Source organism: Gorilla gorilla, chromosome 18 (assembly GCF_029281585.2).
Source record: "Gorilla gorilla gorilla isolate KB3781 chromosome 18, NHGRI_mGorGor1-v2.1_pri, whole genome shotgun sequence".
In the NCBI taxonomy this organism is placed as follows: Eukaryota; Metazoa; Chordata; class Mammalia; order Primates; family Hominidae; genus Gorilla; species Gorilla gorilla.
The window spans coordinates 66,649,989-66,670,545 of NC_073242.2; the positions used below are offsets into that span (position 1 = coordinate 66,649,989).

General features: G+C 43.4%; 2 pseudogenes; both read right to left on the reverse strand.

Moving 5' to 3' along the window:
- The window catches only part of LOC129527827 (zinc finger protein 85-like), a 41,214-nt pseudogene extending 39,214 nt beyond the window's left edge, over positions 1-2,000 (reverse strand).
- A 6,338-nt stretch (positions 2,001-8,338) lies between these two features.
- On the reverse strand, positions 8,339-19,311 carry LOC115931709 (protein arginine N-methyltransferase 1-like; annotated as a pseudogene).
- Positions 19,312-20,557: the final 1,246 nt, after the last annotated feature.

A 20,557-nucleotide genomic window follows, 5' to 3' on the forward strand; every position in this document is an offset into this window, starting at 1 on the left:
AAAAACATTCTGATAAGACCTCTGTACATAGAGAAGATAAAAGAGAGACAAAGTTTTTTTTGTTTGTTTGTTTGTTTTGTTTTTTTTAACAATACAGTGTCAGGGGATTATACTTCACTTTCTTCTCAGGGGAAATATTTTTCAAACACATCTTTGTAAAAGCCCCATCCAATGCTTTGTCAAAAAATGATTAATTCATGGCCGTGTGCAGTAGCTCAAACCTGTAATCACAGCACTCTGGGAGGCCAAGGTGGGCAGATCACTTGAGGTCATGAGTTCGAGACCAGCCTGGCTAACAAAGTGAAACCACGGTTCTACTAAAACTACAAAAATTAGCCAGGCGTGGTGGCACGCGCCTGTAATCCCAGCTACTCAAGAGCTGAGGCACGAGAATCGCTTGAACGCGGAAGGCAAAGGCTGCAGTGAGCAGAGATCCCGCCACTGCACTCCAGCCTGGGTGACAAACTGAGACTCCATCTTAATTTTTAAAAAATGATTAATTAAAATACGATATCTAAAATGTACACTAAGGGACAAATAGTTGATAATGTGAATTAGGGAGGTGAAATTGGCATTTGGGAATGTCAAAAAGAAGAGGAAATTTAGTATTTTACTGCAAGCCAGAGTTAGGAAGAAGGAATGCAGGGTGGTTGGGGGTTAACTTGAGAGGTTGCTTGGGACGCATGTGAAAAACGCAGGGAAAATCATTCCCCTGTGGAGTGTGAAAATAGCTAAGTGGCAGGCAATGAGACTGATGTGGCTCTAGTTTTTGGATTTTGACTTAAAAAAAATCTAACTGGAACATTTTTTTTTTTTCTGTAAATTACTATATTGGTGGAAACAAAATTCAGACCTAACCAACTATAAGCTGCCAAGTAATCTGTGATTGCATAACCAGGCAATTAGTATGCTCAGAGTGGAAATTAAGAAACTACCTAACTGCGGCCGGGCGCGGTGGCTCAGGCCTGTAATCCCAGCATTTTGGGAGGCCGAGGCGGGCGGATCACGAGGTCAGGAGATCGAGACCATCCTGGCTAACATGGTGAAACTCTCTCTCTACTAAAAATACAAAAAATTAGCCGGGCGCGGTGGCGGGTGCCTATAGTCCCAGTTACTCTGGAGGCTGAGGCAGAAAAATGGCGTGAACCCGTGAGTAGAGCTTGCAGTGAACCGAGATCGCGCCACTGCACTCCAGCCTGGACGACAGAGCGAGACTCCAACTCAAACAAACCAACTACCTAACTGTACCTAACCGATTAATGAATGTGGGTTTTTTTCATCATGCACCTTATAAAAGTCTTCTCTTAAACCCTCTACCATAGACCACAAACTACAAACCATAGCTGGGTGCTCTACAATTTTTGAACCACTGTTTGAATAAATTATTTAATATGTTTGCGGTGACTGCCATAAACTTTTCATAAGAGAAAAGAGGGAACGAAAGCTCTTCCGCTTCATGAACCCCGCACCCCGAGTCAGGATTCTCCCCTGACTACCCTCCCGTGGTCCCTGCACAATCGGGGAGAGATGTGGCGCGGTGGGTGCAGAGCTGCCCAGAGAGGGCTCCAGGCCGGGCACAGTCACTACGCAGGTAAGAGACAGGACGCCCGGGGTCCCGCCTGTCCGCCCAGCCGCCATCTTACGGCTGAAGGGGACTGAGGGCCGAGCTGCACCAAGGTGAACTCGGCGCCTCAGATTTTGGAGCTGACTGCTGGAAGGCCTGAGTCCCGCTACAGCCACTTCCGACAGCTTTCAACCAGCCCCTTCCCCCTCTCTGGAGATGTCGGACCCGGCACTCTCACCATTTCTAGGTTTCCTAGTGGGTCCTGGCGTCTTAGCTGTGGATCTCCCAATACTTGCAGGTCACAGGGCCACACAGACTGGGTCTCCAGAAGCGGAGGACACAGAGCAGTGAAGACGAGACCAGGAGCTCTGGCTACAGGAAGAGACAAACGACCCGACAAATCCCGGAAGCCGTCCTGTGCTTTCCAGCTGCGTGTCTTACTGGACTGTTCCTAGTTTAGAGTCTCTGACTGGATAACGCGTAAGGCCCGCCCCTTCAGTCCCTGAGTGACAGAAGACTTGACCAGACACTGGGCTGAATGAAGAAAGAGTGACAGCCTGGGCTGCAACCTTTTCAGGCAGGGCTTCCTCCCTGAGCTGAGCTAGGACCAACCGGGAGTGTATTTGCATTTAACCTTGTGTACAAGGTGATGTGCATTTATAAATAACATATTATATGGCTATTCGCAAATGAAAAGAATATAGTAACGATTATTTAACAATTTCAGATTTTATGAACTCCCTAGCTTCTGGTCCTTTGAGCAGGCAGCCTGAGATTTTTAAAACAGAGGCAATCCTCTGAAATAAAATGTGAGCCAAATGTAAATTTTAAAATTTCAAGTAGCCAAACTTTTTTATTTTATTTTATTTTATTATTTTATTTTATTTTATTTTATTTTATTTTATTATTTTATTTTATTTTATTTTATATTGAGACTGAGTCTCGCTCTATCACCCAGATTGAGTGCAGTGGCGGCGATCTCGGCTTACTCAAACCTCCGGAACTCCCGGGTTCAAGCGATTCTCCTGCTTTAGCCTCCCAAGTAGTTGGGATTACAGGCGCCTGCTACCATGCCTGGCTAATTTTTTTGTATTTTTACTAAAGACAGAGTTTCACCATATTGGCCAGGCTAGTCTCGAACTCCTAACCTCAGGTGATCTGCTCGCTTTAACATCCCGAAGTGCTGGGGTTACAGGTGTGAGCCACCATGCCCGGCCATCCCTGTCAGTTTTCTAATAGTAAAAAATAATAACCATCAACAAAGGAATTATTTTTTAATTCGTATTCTTATTAGTCAAAAAACATGTCCCCAGAATAATGATAATTTTGGAGTATTCTTATGGTAGCATCTTACTAAACAATATAGAACTGTTTTCCTCAATACCTATAAATAATTGTCAGTAAATAAAAGAAAAACAAATGGCCTAATCACTAGAATGAATAGAGAACATTTCTTTAAAATACAATTAAAATGTTATAAAAGGGCAGTGATGTGTTTCTTAAATTCAGTTACATGCCATTTTACACAATTGTAGTTTTTTCTTTTTTCCTATTCTTTTGATATTATAACAATAGGAACATATTGCAACTCTTCCCTTGACACGTTAGAGGAATGTTTACAGTTATCTCAATCTTGAGCTAGGGCACATTTTAATGCTTAAAGATACTATTTTATCTACTTGAAAAGAAAAAACCTGAGTTGTAAAAATGAAGAAATAGACCTTAAAATTTTTCACTATCCTTTTTTCTTCCAGCACCTTTTCTTCATGTTTCAAGAAAGATGGCTTTACATAGTAACTTAGAAATAATACCTAATGATTAACAAAATGACGGATGTGATGAATTACCTTTTTCTTGAGAAAGAATACATCAACATATTCCTACTCATACATTTTTACTGAAACATGTAAAATATTAGCATCATATATTTATCAAGGTGTCATATACAAAAACTGTTGACAAAATGTCCTCAGAACCTACAGAATACATTTAAGTGTTATGTTCCCTTTTTGGAAACAAAGTCATTCAAATGTAATTCACACTTTCTAAAATGTAGTAGTTTTTGAATTCTAATTTACTGTTTTATTTTTATTTTTTCTTTTTTGAGATAGAGTCTTGCTCTGTTGCCCAGGCTGGAGTGCACTGGCACCATCTCGGCTCACCACCACCTCTGCCTGCTGGGTTCAAGCGAATCTCCTGCCTCAGCCTCCTGAGTAGCTGGGATTATAGGCGCGTGCCACCATACCTGGCTAATTTTTGTAGTTTTAGTAGAGATGGGGTTTCACTATGTTGGCCACACTGGTCTTGAACTCCTGACCTCGTGATCCTCTAGGCTTGGCCTCCCAAAGCGCTGGGATTACAGGTGTGAGCCACCGCACCCGACACTCATTTACTCTTTTAATTATAAATGTAAGAATAATCTCTGATCACTAGCAATACTATACCCCAAGGTTAACAGTAAAATCTCCCAAACTAGAATATTTCACTCACAAAAATTTTGGTTAAACTTTAAGACTATAAAAAATGAGTACTGGCACAGTGGCTCATGCCTGTAATCTCAGCACTTTGGGAGGCTGAGGCGGGAGCATCACCTGAGGTCAGGAGTTCGAGAGCAGCCTGACCAACATGGAGAAACCCCATCTCTACTAAAAATACAAAATTAGCCAGGCGTGGTGGCACATGCCCTGTAATTTCAGCTACTCTAGAGGCTGAGGCAGGAGAATCGCTTGAACCTGGGAGGCAGAGGTTGCAGTGAGTGGAATTCGCTCCACTGCACTCCAGCCTGGGCAAGAGAGAAACTCCGTCTCAAAAATAAAATAAAATAATAAAAATAAATAAATTAATTTAAAAAACTGAAATACTTCATAAGACCATGTTTGTCCTTTTCATATGTGTGTATATATATATATATATATATATATATATATATACATATATTTTTTTTTTTTTGAGACGGAGTTTCGCTCTTGTTGCCCAGATTGGAGTGCAGTGGTGAGATCTTGGATCACCGAAACCTCTGCCTCACAGGTTCAAGCGATTCTCCTGCCTCAGCCGCCCAAGTAGCTGGGATTATAGGCACCCACCACCACATCCGGCTAATTTTTGGTATTTAGTAGAGACGGGGTTTCACCATGTTAGTCAGGCTGGTCTCAGTCTTCTGACCTCAGGTGATCCACCCGCCTTGGTCTCCCAAAGTGCTGGGATTACAGGCCTGTGCCACCGTGCCTGGCCTTATGCAGCACTTTTAAAATGAAACCTTCCTGTGGTTTCATTTTTAGGCAGAATTTACACTGAATAGTGTTTGGATTTTTTTTGGAAGGCTCTTTGAAGGATGAATTTGTGATTCCGTTAAAAGGTTAGTTGGTTGCCAGTTGCACAACCAGTTTGCTTTATTTTCATTTTGGGGGTCTTTTCCCTAGAGCAGCCATAGTGTACTGCGGGAAGTGGAGCTGGACAGTGTCCTTCCCTGGCTGTATTAATTTGCGGTTGGGCTGTGTGCGGTGCTGAGAAAACCTTGGGCCTTGTTGATTATCTACACAGTGTCTCTGGGCACATTATTGACCCATTGCTGCTGACTGCCTATGACTCTTGAGTTTTAACACGGTCTCCATGACATCCATAATAAAACATGCTTTCTTATTGCTACTCAGCTCTGGGAGCCAACTGATTCAGCCTTGGAACACCACAGTGTTTCTGTTTATTGCATATGGGGTAAAATGTTATAGTAATTTTAGGATTCTGTCCTGTGTCATTTAATAGCTACCTCTATAGCAAGATTCTACACACAGTTAAATTTTTATTGTCTTTAAAAAAGCATGTGCTAGCTTTGTATATATTGTCAACAATAAATTTAACATAATTAATATAAAATATTATACTTTTAAAATATTGGGCTACTGAAAAGAGTATTTTGTATTAACATTAGACTTGACATGTTGCTGTATCATGTATTTTCAAAATTAAATTGTAAAACATTTCCCAAGGATTATGCTGTGATTTGCTACTATGCTAAGTATTTGTTACAGTGAATGGGGAGGATGTGGGGCGATTAAAGTTTCTGATTGTGTTTGATTAATATGTTTCTAATTTGCCATCATCAAAATGTCTTTCAAGATCCATTTTAACTTCTCTATATCAAGTTACATGAAATCAAGTAAAACCTTTCATTAGTTACCTTGAAAGATTTATTTAATTGAAGCATTAATTAATGAAAAATGGGTTTCTTTGTGTATGTATCTTTTTGTTTTATATTGGAGGCTTCATGTATTTTATTAATATTATATTATTTTAATTTTTATTATTTCCGATATATTTCCTAATCCACAATTAGCATTAATAGGGTACAATAATTTGTACCCTAAGTGTTGATGGAAATTATAGCACTTCAAAAGGAGCTCAGAGATCCTAAGAAACGGGCTTTATTCTGTTGATAGGCTGAATAAAATGTACATGTTTCTTAAAGATAGTTTAAATATTTTAATGTATTTAAACTACTATTACTGTAGGAAAGGCCGTATAGCTCAAAAAGGGCAATTAATGCTTGTGTTGGACAGTTTTATAGAAAAGATAGGTCACAAGTTAGGTTAATATCGTTGTTGCTTTTTAGTAAAGTTGTATAGAGTGTTTTCATTAGAACAAAGATTTCTTTAGCAAACCTTATTTTCAATACAGACTTTGGGGACTATAATAGAGCTAACTTCTGCTTATTAGTATATGTTCAACTTCATGAAAATGGCTACTATGCCATTGATAGCAGTATGTTCAAATGATTAGTAGCTCACTTCTTTAAAATATTAAAAATTTGACAATTTATATCAGTGAATTTTGCAATTAAAAAAAGAGAAAAAAGGATCTTGCTTTTAAGCTGTCATGTTATCAAACTACCAACACTCTTCAAAAGCATTTTGAAATGCTCATTCCTTTGTTCTGGTTTATGGATTTAGTTTTCATGTTTTATCAAACTTTAGTAGGTAGATTTTATGTCTGAGGGATACATAGTTTTCTAAAGGTATGCTTTTAAAAATATCAAACCATCGTAAAATGAGAATTTTTAAATTAAATATTTTGCAAGGATGGCTTCAGATGGTGGGGTGGTATATAGTGCAGCCTTAGTGGGCTGCCTCTGTTTGACAGATCTGTACAGAGCCCCAAGCAACAAAGTTGCTTCTAATTTGAATCTAGTTGTTTATCAGCTCATTTACTTTCAATTTATGTCCACTTGATATGAATAGAACCCAATGACAGAAAAAAAAAGGAAAGGCATTCCACTTCTCATGCTTCCAAATTAGTGTTGTTCTTTTAAATTAAAAAATTTAATCTCCTCTCATCATTTTTTATGCCAAACTCAAGGTATTTTAAGACACAGGATGACAGTAGATGCCACTAAACCTCTATAAGTCTTAAGCAGAGGCCTTTTTAAAATCAAGGTACACAGGCTTAGGCAGCAGTTCAGTAACCTTTGGGAAAACAAAGATTACAAGACCCCATTTCTATATATATTTTTTAATTAGCTAGGTGTAGTGGTGCATGCCTTTATTCCTAGCTACTAAAGAGGCTGATGTGGGAGGATCACTTGAGCCCAGGAGGTCAAGGCTGTAGTGAGTCATGGTAGCGCCACCGTATTTCTAGGCAACAGAGCAAGACACTGTCTCAAAAAAAAAGTTGGAGGTGGGTGTGTGACAAACGACTGTCTATACCTAGATGAGAAACCAACCAAAAAGACTTGAAAGGAGCAATGGGAGTAGAGAAGCAAGAAGAGGGTGGTGTTCCTAGACACAGGTGAAGTTTAGACTGTACCTTTCTCTGGAACTCGCTGGAAAGACTCCATGACCGTCAACACATGATTAGCTGGAATAACCAGATTCCACAATAGGAGAAAAAAATGCAAGTTGCTGGAATCATATTTACAGATATCCTCAAATATGTTACATGTCCAGGTAACAAGCTCTTGTAGGTGCTCCAAATAAATACCCTTCCTCAATTTGTAAACCACAGAGATCTCTGAACCAAATCTTCTTTACTTAGAACTTTAGTTCTCAAGTGAAAGAACAGACAATTGAATACTTTGTAATGTTTTTAATATAAATTTTTTTAAGTAATTTATTTTTGACAAAAACTGGAAGGACAATCACCATCTCACAGCCCTGGGTAGAATAAGGCTTGGCAAAGCACACAAAGAGGGCAGGGACATGAGGTACAATCTTGTAGCAGTTTCTGAGGAAGATCTCAGTCCAAGGGCAAGTTCAAGTCTACATGTGAAATGGCCAGGATGCCCTTGGAAGGGAAAAGTGGCAGAGCCTTGTGAGGAGGAGAGGTGTCCCTGCCACACAGCAACATCTGCATCACCCCAGTGAGATCAGAGATGGGATGGCAAGGACCAGACAGCAGAGGGCAACAGACACCCAGAGAAGGGGACAGAGATCCAGACAGAGGGGCACAGGAATGAGGGAGGACAGAGTCCTAGAAGGAGGAGGAAAGACAGAGACCCAGGAGGGTCAGGGCACAGGATGGGGGTTAGATAGAGACCCAGAGAGAGTGAAGAGTGAGGGCACAGAATCAGAGAAGGGGAAGAGGGTCCTTGGATATGAATGATTCAGGGCTATGGCTTCGTGTACAAATTCTGATTTCAACACTGCACGATGGAGACTTTCCACCCCCACAAGACAAGGATAATAACAGAGCCCCATGAACTTGCAGTGGGGGCTAAATGGGATCATTCTATTGAAATCTCTGGTGGAGGACGTGACCCCCAAGAAAGCTCACCTATTATCAGTTCTATAACTGGATGTTGAAGTAAGCCACCAGGGCATGCACATAGTCATTCTGCTTCACCTGCAGGCAGAAGCAGGGGGTGAAGGTCCAGTCTCCCACCTTGACAGTGTAGATGTCCACCTCCTGCAGGACAGGAGAGGGAAAGCTCCGGATATGTCTCCACCCCACTTCATTTCCTCCTCCTGACCCTCGCCAGCTCCTGGAGGGCCCATGACCTTGCTGTCCCCTTCCTGCTGGTCCTCACTCACTGGTGCCTGGCTTCGGCTCCTCACTCATTTCTCATCCTGCCTATCTGGCTCCCAACAAACTGCCCCAGGTTCAAGCCTGTATTCCTTGTTCCCTTCTTTCTCACACCCAAACCTGGGAGCTCCACCCTAACTCTGTCCAGCGCCCACTCCCGCCCTGCTCCCTACCTGGCCAAACTTCACTCAAATGCAGGGGCCTTGCTTTGTCCTCTTCCTGACCCCTTCTTGACAAGTCCACCAATGTCCTGATCTCAAATGTTGACCCAAATGCCGACCTGAAACCCTGCGCCAGCTCCCCATGCTCTCAGGAGGGTGGCTTGGGTGGGGTGCCTGCCCTTCCAGCCTCCTCTCCTGTGCCACTCAACAACTTCCTCTGTCCCCCCATACAAAACCCCACCCCCCTAGCTCCAGCTCAATAAATACTCGCTATCACCATATTTAAAAAAAAAAAAAACAGGGTCTCAGAAGAAAAACCAGAGAAAAAACAAACAAACAAACAAACACTGTTGCCCAAGCTGTAGTGTAGTGGTGGGATCACAGCTCACTGTAGCCTTGAACTCCCAGGCTCAAGCGATCCTCCTGCCTCAGCCTCCCAAGTAGTTGGGACCACAGGCACATCTCTGAGTCCAGCCTGTCCCCATCCTCTTTTGTGGTAGTTTGTCTGTGTGTGCACTGGCTCGTCACCCTGGAGTCCTGCCTTCTAGTGCACATGCTGCAGGCCTTGAGCTGCCTGCTTCAGTGTGTCTTCCAGAGGATGTGCCCCCGGGGCAGGGCCAGCCTGCCTTACTCACCACTGTTCCTGGAGCCTGGCGCCAAGTGCGAAGCATGGATGTCACAAGGCAGAGCTCACGAAGATATTTAAAGGACAAAGTGGCTTTTCTGTGCCTCTAGCACCACCCCTGGATGACAGGTCAGGCTCTGAGACCTCAGGCCAACACTCTGGCCTCCAAAGTCCTGCACCAGGTCCAGGGGATGGTCTCTCTTTGATTTCAACCCTCCCTGCCTGCTTCCCCAGGGCGGGAGAACTTGTATGGCTTTGACATGTCTTGCATCAAAGATGTGGCCATCAAGGAGCTCCTAGTGGACATGGTGGACCCTAAGCAGCATAAAGGTGAGGGAGTGGGCATGGCCAGTTGCCCTGGCCACTAGCTAACCTTTTGCACAAGCAATCTGCTTTTATAAATTGACCTCACAAATATATTAGTTTGTGTATGAAATGACATTATGTGCAGGGGATGAAAATCTCAGAGCAGGCTGGGAGCAGTGGCTCATGCCTGTAATCCCAGCACTTTGGAAGGCCAAGGTGGGAGGATGGCTGCTTGAGCCCAGAAGTTCAAGACCAGCCTGGGCCACATGGCAAAACCTTGCCTCTACAAAAAAAAAAAAAAAAAAAAAGGCCAGGTATGGTGGCACATACTTGTAGCCCCAGGTACTCGGGAGGCTGAGGTGGGAGGATGACCTGAGCACGGGAGGCAGAAATTGCAGTGAGCCATCATTGCACCACTCACTGCACTCCAGCCTGAGCAACAGAGCCAGACTCTGTCTCAAAAAAAAAAAAAGGAAAAGAAAGAAAATCTCAGAGCAGCTTAACTGCCCATCAACAGAAGACTGGTTTAAAAAGCTGGGGGATGTACCTGTGATGGTGGTAGTGGCAAAGAGTGCAATGCCTCAACATCCTGGAAAGTGTCAAACTACACAATACACAGATGAAAGAAGCCAAGGGCAAGAGCCTGGTACAAAATGCTACTGGCATGAAAATTATGTGCGTAAATGTAAACGCATTTACTCATATATGTGTTTGTAGGTGCAGACTTTTCTGGAAGTTAGTGTTGGTTAAACTAGAGGAGGGCAGCTGGGAATCACAGGGGAGACTTCTCATTGTGGGCCCTTAGCCACCAACCATGGGACTCTGTTACTCATTCAAGAAACTAGAGAGTGGTTCTTGCCCTAACTTTAAGACTGAGGTGCTAAGCTTAGGGCTTTGACACTCAGATTCTCAGGCAGCTGGCAGCCCAAAAGACCATGGGAGAGGAGCCGCCGAATCTGTGGCCCATCTGTAGACCCCACAACTCTTTGGGGGGGCCCTGGGGAAGCAGGGCATTTGCCCACTCCACTCCCACAAACCCATCCTCTTTCTGGGCTCACCATGGTCTAACTTGTTGGCTTTGACGATCGTCACTGCATAATCAGAGATACCGGAACACTAGATCTGAGGGCCCAGGAAGAAGGGAGGGTCAGACCCCCCCCACTCCAGTCCCATCCTCAGCCCCCATCCCCCTCCATCCAATCCCTGGGCCCCAATGGGCCCCCGCTCTGTCCCCCAGGCTCGGGCCCCTTCGGCCACCCAGGAGACTCACCCCAATGACCCTTTGGCCTCTGGCCTCGGCAGCGAACGTGCAGAGGATGCCCGTGCCTGAGCCCACGTCCAGCACCACCTTGTCCTTGAAGAGGTGCCAGTTGTGAAACATGGAGTTGCTATGTGAGGTTGCGAACCTCGTCCTTCAGCATCTCGTGGGGGAAGAGCGGTACAAAGACGTCGTGAGGGGCCCTACATCCTCAGCTGGAGAACAGGGTATCCTGACAGCTCAGAGGGCCAGGGACAGCTTTAGGCCCTCTCATTTCCTTCCGTGCACCTCAGTTTCCCTATTTGTAAAAGCAGACTAGATGGACGAAACTCTCATCTAAGCCAGATGCTACCACTGCTACCTAAGAACCAGCAAACCCTGGCTTTTAAAAGTCCTCAGGTCGGGGGCGGTGGCTTACGCCTGTAATCCCAGCACTTCAGGAGGCCAAGGCGAGAGGATAGCTTGAGCCCAGGAGCTTAAGACCAGCCTGGGCAACAAAGCAAGACTCTACCTCTACAAAAAATAAGAAAATTAACCGGGCGTGGTGGTGTGCGCTTGTAATCCCAGCTACTCCGGAGGCTGAGGTGGGAAGATCACCTGAGCCTGGGAGGTCGATGCTGCGGTGACTGGTGACTGCACCACTGCACTCCGGCCTGGGAGACAGAAGAAGACCCTGTCTCTAAAAATAAAAAATGGTAATTTATGTATATTTTGCCACAATTTTATGAAAGTGGCCTCAGGGGAAGAAGAAAATTCCTTAGTACGCCACCCCAGCTGCATTCTGGGATCTCAGTGTTTTCAGTCACAAGGGTCCAGAAGCTGTCAGGCCGGGAGAGGCCGGGGCGCAGTTGCACTACCGGTCTCTAGAGGGCGGCAGATACCAGCGGGCCCTGCCTGACCTCCGGCTAAGGCCTCAGGCAAGCATGCGCACTCCCACCCCAGCCTTCAGCAAGGGGCCCCTGCAGAGCTTGAGACTAACCTAGGTCTCCTAGGCAAAGGCTTGGCGAGGCGACCCTGGTTGGTGCGCAGCAGAGGGGCACAGGGGCGGCCTGCTGCCGGGGGACGCAGTGCGCATGCGTGGGAAATTAGATTCCACCCACCCCTCCCCAACATTTAACCCCCTTAAGGTTCACCGGCCTGGGGAACTGTCCACATTCACCTCGTGGATGCCGAAATGGGCATAGGAGTCTAAGTAGTAATCTTTGGACGTCCTGTCCTCAGCATTGGGCTCGCTGCTTTCCGCCTGGCCACAGGAAACCGGGGAGGGGGCCGATGGGAGCATGGGTCAGATCTGGGGGCTCCCCATAGCCTCTTAAAACTCCAGGTCCCTACTTTTCCCTGAAGTGTAGTACAGAACGCCCCAAAATTGTATGACAACCCTATAGCCCCTACCTGCCATCTTGCCCCCAGGAACCCCAAAACCTAATAATTCAATTTTTCACTTCCAGGACCCCCCAGAGCACCATCCAGGGGAGCACCCCAATACCTCAGCCACGCCTACCATCTCTCCAGTCTCTCTGCCCCCGTCTTCAGCTCAGCCCACAGCTGGGGAGCGGAGGGGAAGGAAAGCAGACACAGGGAAGGGCAAAGGGGGGCTGGAGGTGGAGTTAGGCAAGTAGCCGCGATACTGGGGGTGGCCAGCTGGGGCCGTGAAACTGGAGGGGTTGGTCCTAAGTGTCTGGGGGCCTGGGGTAAACTGGTTTGAAGCAAGAGGGCTGGATAGACCCCGAGAAAGGGTCAGATGTATGATGAGATATGTTGATGTGGAGGTCGGGGTGGGGAGGGGGTCTCACAAAAGGGGGTTTACTTTTTCAAGAGGCGGTTGGAAGCTCATCCCATTAGCCAAGGTGGCTACAAAATTCTAGGAGAGAGTAACAGGCAGAAAGGATTAGCTCCTGGGAGTGGCTGTGGGAGGGCTGGCGGGTGGGGGGCGGGACCTGGGCTCTGGTTGGGGGTGGGTTTCCAGCAATTGTTCTTTTACTTGGAGGGAACTGGTGGCAAAGGGGGCAAGTAATGAGGTGCGGTGTTTAAGAAAGGGATGCGGAAAGTGAGGGGAGAAGAAAGGGGGTCTCCTATCCCAGCTGTGGCTGGAGAGATAGTGGCCTGCCCCCACGTTGCCCCTCTCTGGCCAGGCAGCAGACCACGCACCTCCCCATCCAGGAAAGGGGAATTGACACCCGCCACTGCCAGCTGTCACTCCCCCTCATCACCTGACCTTCCCCAGATGAGGTGACACTTCCTGGCACACACCCCTATCCTAGGGTGCCATGAATAGTGGGAGGGATGAGGGCTCACAAGGTATGTCCACAGTGCATCTGCCACCTCTGCAAACCAGTCTCTTGTCTGAGAGGACTCCAGAAAAGAGGTGTGGCACACAGGCACTCCCCCAGAGCTAATACCCCCAGCCTCTAGCTCCTGCCTTGGGCTCAGGAGCCCCATGAAAAACTAGCTGTAACCAACCCCTTCCCTTATCACCATCGGCCTAGGAAGTTAGAGTCCCAGGGAGGATGAACATCTCCTGGACCCTCTAAGAGTCAGAGGACTCCAGAAAGTGGTTTGGGGAGTCGCCAAGTCATCCCCATTCGGACACCCATTCCAGGCCCTGAAGACCCCCAGGTGGGGCCAAGCCTGAGGCCACCTCTGGGGAAGATATTTCCTCCACCCATAGAGCTCCTGGTGTGCGGGAGACAGCCAAGGGGGTGGGAAGTCATTGCAGTGACTCCTGGGAGCTAACCCCCAATGGCTGCATCCTGATAGCTGAGAGCTGACCTGCCCCTCCAGCCAATGATACAAGGTAAGGGACGGAAGGACAGAGGACCCATCAGATAATGTCTCTTCCAGATGTGACCACTTTCCAAGGCTCCAAGAAGGGCCACATCACAGGCCATGAACTTCTCGGCTCCAAGCACCCTCCCTTCAATTCTCCCAAGCTAGCAGGGACACCTATAAGAAGGAAAGTGGTGAGGAGGTTTCCCCACTGGAGTCCATTTCTCAATACCACTGATAACCACCAGACGACTCCAGACCAAGATGGCTTGCAACTCAAGACTGAAACCTCCCTGACATGGCTGCACAAGAACCAAACATCACTCGAAACCATTTCCGGCACCCAGGCTCGTGAGCCCCAGGCTCAGGACCCCCACACAGCGCTTCAGAAAGGGAGAGGTCATCATTCTGTGTTGTTATTTTTAAAAAATCGTGAGAATACCATGGAAAATTTTATAATGTTTTCAGCATAAATTTTTGTTAATTGTGTCTTCTAAAGCAACATTATTCACCAGAATGTTGTGTGATGATAAAAATACTGTGTGTATGTACTGCCCAGTGTGATAACCACTAGCTGCATGTGTCTATTGAGACTGAGGACTTGAGTTTTTTATTTTATGAATTTTAATAAATTTAAATTCAAATAGCTACATAAGTATAGTGGCTAACATATTGGATGTCATATTTCAAAGAAATTTTTTGCAAGTTAATTTCTCTTGCAGAATTCCTAAAAAATGAATTATTTTATGGCTTAAAAATGATATTTTTCAATTAATTAATTAATGCATGTTATGGTCTTTTTCCCTTTTGGTATTCAAATAAGAACAAGAAAACTCTGTTAGTTTTATAATTTAAAATTATCTTGTGATTTAAAATTCTTCTTAGGACAACTTCTACTCTGTCTCTAATTAATATGCAATTTTTCAAAAGGTCTTGTTTAATTTGATGTATGTTGAAACTATTAATCTACTTATGAAATTAAAATAAAAACTTTCTTGCCAAAGTAAAAGACTTTTTTAGGAAGAAATTTTATCAACCAAAAATGCCAGAACTTTTGATGCCTATTTAAGTGATTTGCAGTACTTAATTATACCATGTGGTTTTATTTGTCTCATAGAGGGAAAATATTTTTTTCTTAATAAGAATTATGGTACCTAAGCTTATCTTTTTTTTTATAGGTACAATTCATACTCTGGAAAGGCCCAGAATATTATTTAAACCTTGAATGCTCTCTTGTGACACCCAGCCTTCATCACTTACATGGCTTAGTTTGTTCATTCTTTTTTTTGTTTTGTTTTGTTTTTTTGAGACTGAGTCTTGCTCTGCCACCCAGGCTGGAGTGCAGTGGCACGATTTCGGCTCACTGCAACCTCCACCTCCAGGGGTTGAAGTGATTCTCCTGCCTCACATTCCTGAGTAGCTAGGTCTACAGGCGCATGCCACCACGCCTGGCTAATTTTTGTAATTTTAGTAGAGATGGGGTTTCACCACATTGGTCAGGTTGGTCTTGAACTCCTGACCTCAGGTGATCCACCCACCTCGGCCTCCCAAAGTGCTGGGATTACAGGTGTAAGCCACCGTGCCCAGCCAGTGTGTTCATTCTTAAAACAGTCTTTGGATTTTAAGTTAAAATATTTACCAAGCTCCAGTGTATAGTAAGTGTCCACTAAATGAGCAAACAGGACCATGTAAAACTAATGTCTTTTTTTAAGTGGAAAGTAAACATTTCTAAAGTGTAAACTGACTCATTACTATTTCTGTTTCTATTCTGTATTAATTTTGTTTTTTAAAAAGATTAGACCATCCTAGGCAGAAAACTGTAAAAAAATTACCCGTATGTAAAAGCACAGAGTTTGGAATTAAATCCAGGAAACCAAGGGGCACAGAGCTGAAGACCCAAGGATTCCCCTTTCATTACGTGAACTGCATCTCCATTCATGGCAGGTAAAACTCTGTTTGAAACAAAGGTCTGAGGTCCTTAGGTGAGTAGCAGTGGAAGCTGCTGCCAGTGTTGTCTAGAGGGAAAGGAACCTTTCCTCCTTTTACCTGGACCAGTGAGAGAATCAGAGGTGCTGAGCTGTAGAGGAAAAGCCCATTTGGAAATCCTTATGCTTTTCCAGATCTCTAGTGAGAACCAACACACTCCACCTTTACATTTAATTTTAAACTTTTTTTCCACAACAATAGGAAGTTACTTTAAAAACAAATATCCTATAGATGAGATCATAGGATTTCTAAGGTTTTTCTTCAAAACAATATGAGGGGAAAAGGAAGATCAATCTGGATGAAGCAAAATTATGTTACAGCTGGGTGAAGGATACACAGAGGCTCATTATACGTACTACTCTGTCTACTGTTGTACCCTTAGAAACTTTCCATAAGGATTTTAAAATGCAAATATAAATGCTGGGTTGATGTAAATATTTGTATTACTAACAATACTTAGGAAGTAGTTTTACTTATGCTGTAGTTATTCCATCTCACTCTCCTACCCATTGCTCCAGCTTTTTTCTCACCAGGTTCCCCTGCAGTCTCTGCGTTCAGGCTACAGTCTTTTTCTTCTCTTATTTTTTTAGTTATGCCAATCTCAGCATTTCTCTATCACCCCAGGACTTTTGCATATGCTATTTTTCCATTCATGCTTTCTATTCCTTACTCACTTATTCCTAAATCCAACAACCACTTACTACTTCACTAGTACACCAATCCATATTGTTAGGTACTAGACTGATTCTCATTCTGTTCAGTTCCCGCTCAGGTCAAGTGGCTCACTCCCTTTTCTCCTGTGATTAAAATCAAGGCACTTGCCTTTCTCAGCTTTGGAAACACCATATGAAGATTGCCTCACCCTCTCACTTGCTACTCTAGCCCTTCTGTTCATTTTTTACATATTGCAGAAACTAGTCAAATGAGATTTGGATTAATCTTGAGGGAGGTCAGGGACCATGATACACTGGAGATTGCCTGTTACCTGTTGAAGAGAAAAATAACTCCAAAATTGTAGACATTATGTGGACCAAACAAAACAGGCTTATGGACAACATTGAGCCTGTGGGCAGTCCATAAATATGGATAGAAGCATGAGTGATTATAGAGTCAAAAAGAAAAAGGGATCTGTTTTTGTTGAACTCTCAGTAACTGATACCTTTATTTTAAATGTGGCTTATTAGCAACATGGACTCTCAGTAACTGATACATTTATTTGAAATGTGGCTTATTAGCAACAGCCAAAAATATTATTTAAAATGTGAATACTAATACCCTGCTTTAAGGTGTGATCCCAGGAATCTCTAAAAGGAACAAACTATTAATGGAGACAGATGATCTGCATCTTTCAGTTCAGTTTCTCATTATGAGAAACTGTAATTTAATAAAATGTTCAGGTTATTCATGTCTTTCAAAACATATTCTTATTATTGTTACAAATATATTTTGCCTGATTTTAATATTTTTATTTCTTCTTCAAATTAATCATATTAACCAATTAAAAGAGAAAACATGAGTCCCGCTTAGTGTAAAGTAACTTCAAGCCCATGCTGTTTAATTATATAAGGCACTCATAATGAAAAAGAATAATTCAGCTAAGCAAATAACAACCTTCTTTTTCATTACCTATTTTAAGAAATCTGGTCTTCTATAATCACTACTTCAGCCTAAGAATCTATTCCAAGCTAGACCTGTCAGTAGCAAGATGCATTAATATGAATGCTTTAGAGCTGCAAAGTTAAGAGTGCTTGCCTCCTTGTGTAATCAGCAACAGAACACAGCAACTTGGCATTTTGTGAATTTGAATCTGTCTGTAGGAAGAAACTATGGAATATTTGTATGAGATGAAGTCGTTTATGTGGAATGTTTCTTAACAAACTAAGATTATGTCAAAAATGATAGAACTGAGGCTGGGTGCGGTGGCTCATGCCTGTAATCCCAGCACTTTGAGAGGTCTAGGTGGGCGGATCACCTAAGGTCAGGAATTTCAGACCAGCCTCACCAACATGGTGAAACCTCATCTCTACTAAAATACAAAAATTAGCCATCCTGGTGGCATGCACTTGTAATTCCAGCTACTCAGGAAGCTGAGATAGGAGAATCACTTGAACCAGGGAGGCGGAGGTTGCAGTGAGCCCAGATAGTGCCACTGCACTCCAGCCTGTGCAACAGAGTGAGACTCCATCTCAACAAAAAGAAAAAGAAAAAAGACAGAGCCAGTATGAATGAAGGCAAATGTGGGATTTTGTGGGGCCTTTGCACATAGTGATTATTCTCAAAGGAGTGAACTTTCTTATGCTAATTTTACAACTAATATTAAATTTTGAATTTTGGTCAGAAGTAGAAAATAACATATTTCTAACATTGAGCATACTCATAGTTAACTCTGAAAAAGGTCTCAGTCTTAATCAGGAGTATGAATCAGAAGTTAATATTAGGGTGACATGGAACATATGATGGTAATGGAGAACTATTCCAGGTAAAAGGTAGTAATTAGTTTGAAAAAACTGTGTAACGGGAACATAGTCAAATGAAGGCATGGTGAACTCTGACTTCTCTAAGCCAATGCAATCAATTCCCCGATATTTCACTGAACTAGAAGTTCAGGGATAGGATAAGTCAAAAGAAACTACAGCATGCATTTGGAAAGATTCTCATTAAGAGACATGTCCCAAGTCTGCACAGTTGTTTGCCCTCATTTGGGGCTTGAATATGAGAAGTATTAATAGGTAAACCATACTAATGTTTTGATAGCTACAATCCTGATGTTATTCCTGATGATTCAAACTGCAAGCTAACTCACTACTGCAATGACCTAACATTTTCTGAAATGATGTACCTCCCAAACTCAAAGCTATATAGTAGTAACATTGCAGGTAGTTGATTGTACATTATATCTATTTTTACATATGGGACAAATAGGCTGAATGAAACAATTTGAGAGAAGAAAGGAGGTACTTAGTAAATAAATAAGTTGACCTCTTAAGAAGAAAAGTTTAAAAGCCAGTCAAGTTATTTTGGAAATACTCAGATTGTTTAAATATACATTCATGAGATTAAAAATTCTCATAGTAAAAATTTGAAATTGAGAAAATCATTTTTTCTCAAGTTTCTACCTAATACTTAGGTCTTATCAAAAAACAGTTTGGCATATGGATGCCAAGGTTGACATAGCAATCAATTTTTTTTCTTCTATTTTGTTTTGAAATGATGCTATGTGTTATAATGAGATGGGGCTGTTTGGAAAAATTGTAAGGTTGCTGGCCACTCTTGAAGCCACATCATCCAGTACTGTGAGTTTGAATTTTTATTATCATAAAAAGTGTGAGGTCATGTTTAGGGTAAAGGCTCTTAAAATATTGAATCTGTATGAAAAGAAATGCAGAGATGTATCTAATCTCCCCCTGTCTCCCAGAATAGGCCTCGTCAGCTTTTAACTCTGTAAATGCTCCATTTTAAGTGGATACTTACCACAAGCCAGAGCAGGTACTGGGGCAGTGGGGACAGTGGGACATAATGCGGGATATACAGTCAGAGTTTGATTATCTGTCATACCTCAAGTCTTCCGGCATTAACTCACCAAACGGCCTTTTGGTCTTTTCTGGTTACTGTTTATCCCTCTGCACTGATTCATGGTCCCAAAGAAGGGCAAGATCTCAGATCTATGTGTGGCTCTGTCCAAACACATGGGTATCTTGCCAGAGAGGGTGAGACTGCTGATGGAGGCTGGGTGGGATTCAGGGGAAAGTAGGTGGAAAGGCCTGGGGAGGCCTTGCAGACTGACTAGCTCCCTCTCTGTTTCTCCTTCCCAGATGATGATGGCTGAGGTCTTCAGTCATCACTTCTATAAGCTCTACCAGCTGGAGAAGCCTCTGAGCAGCATCTTGGACTATTGGACTATTTTTATTTAGATAGTCAGTTATATATTTTTTTTTCTGAGAGAGGGTCTCACTCCGTCACCCAGGCTGGAGTGCTGTGGTGCGACTGTGGCTCACTGAGCCTTGACCTCTCTATGCTCAGGTGATCCCCCCACCTCAGCCTACTGAGTAGCTGGGACTACAGATGCGTGGCACCATGCTTGGCTAATTTTTGTGTTTTGCGGGGAGATGGGGTTTTGCCATGTTGCCCAGGCTGGTCTCAACCTCCTGGGCTCAAGAGATCTGACTGCCTCAGCCTCCCAAAGTGCTGGGATTATAGGTGTGAACCACTCCACCTCACCTAGCTTTTAAAGAGACTTAAATAATAAGAAAAATAATCATATGTATTTACTCATGCAGTTACCATTTCCAGCGCTCTTCATTCCTGATTCTATCTGGTATCGTTTTCTTTCTGTCTGAAAGATGTCTTTGAACATATCTTGTAGTACAGATCTACTGGTGATTAATTCTTTCTGTTTTTGTATGTCCGAAAATGTCTCTCTTTCATCTTTTTTGTTTGTCTGCTTTTAAGAGATAGAGTCTGTCTCTGTCATCCAGGCTGGAGTGCAATGGCACAATCATAGCTCACTACAGCCTTGAACTCCTGGGCTCAAACAGTCCTTCCACCTCAGCCTCCCAAAGCTCTAGGATTATAGGTGTTAGCCACCATGCCCAGACTCACTTTATTTTTTGAAAGATATTGTCATGGGTATAGAATTGTAGGTTGATAGTTTTTCATTTCTTTTTAGTACTTTGAAGATGTTGCTTCCCAGTCTTCTTGTTTGCATTGTTTCAGGTGAGAAATCTGATGTCATCCTTCTCTTTGTTCCTGTGTACATAGCATGTTCCATTTTTCCCACTGGCTGCTTTAAAATTTTATCTTTAGCACTGGTTTTGAGCAATTCGATTATGGTATGCCTTGGTATAATTTTCTTCATGTGCTTGGGGTCCTTTGAGCTTCCT